A 749-nucleotide genomic window follows, 5' to 3' on the forward strand; every position below is an offset into this window, starting at 1 on the left:
GTAACTATGGAATGCTTCATGAATTTGCATGGTATCCTTGTGCAGGGACCATGTTAATCTCTGTATTGTTCCAATTTTAACATATGTGTTGGCCAAAGGGAGTATGGGACATTCTTTCTTTAAAGTGGAAAAATACAACCTGGCAAGTACAGCTAGCTACTTTTCTTGCAAACTCAGTAACCTGAGTTAGGTCTTTGGAAGTCTCATAAAGGTGAATGGAGAGAATTGAATCTACGAAATTGTCTTTTGACCTTTACACATTCTAGTTTGTGTGGGGAAGGAACTGTAGGGCTTGGTCCTCAGCTACCCAGCCTCTGTGCAGCTTGCTATGACCTCAGGGTAGACACCTAGCCCTTTCTTATCTCCTCTGACGTGCCTAGTGAGGCCAGTTACATCACTGTCAAACTCCAGCTGCTGACCTGTCTCTGGGTCATGGTTCATCTTGGAAATCCAGGCTTAGGAGCCCTGAAGTGTGGCCTCTCCCTGGCTGCTTGATCTGGCCGGCAACTGACTTGCGATTTCACGTCTACTATGAATTACCACAGGCAGAGTGGATGCCAGCCAAGTAAAAAGGGTGAGGTCAGAGAAGACCCACCTTTCTCTGCTTGGTGAATTTTGGAGGCCTCAGCTTCTGCAAGGCTTAGGTACTAGGCCAGGATAGAGGAGAATGAAAGGATATGAATTTTGGTCTCTAGCTATGGGAAACAAGGGCAGAGAACTGTGTGTATGTGAGTCCACTGTTGGCTTGC

At 46.3% G+C, this 749-nt stretch overlaps 1 non-coding gene across 1 annotated transcript; it reads right to left on the reverse strand.

The window, feature by feature from the left end:
- LOC126507168 (U6 spliceosomal RNA) lies at positions 1–105 on the reverse strand. Its single transcript, XR_007593451.1, has one exon. It is a non-coding gene; the product is annotated as a U6 spliceosomal RNA (small nuclear RNA).
- Between the last annotated feature and the right edge of the window lie 644 nt (positions 106–749).

This window comes from Alexandromys fortis, unplaced genomic scaffold, assembly GCF_014885135.2.
Source record: "Alexandromys fortis isolate MF-2015 unplaced genomic scaffold, M_Fortis_MF-2015_v1.1 scaffold_27, whole genome shotgun sequence".
NCBI lineage: Eukaryota > Metazoa > Chordata > Mammalia > Rodentia > Cricetidae > Alexandromys > Alexandromys fortis.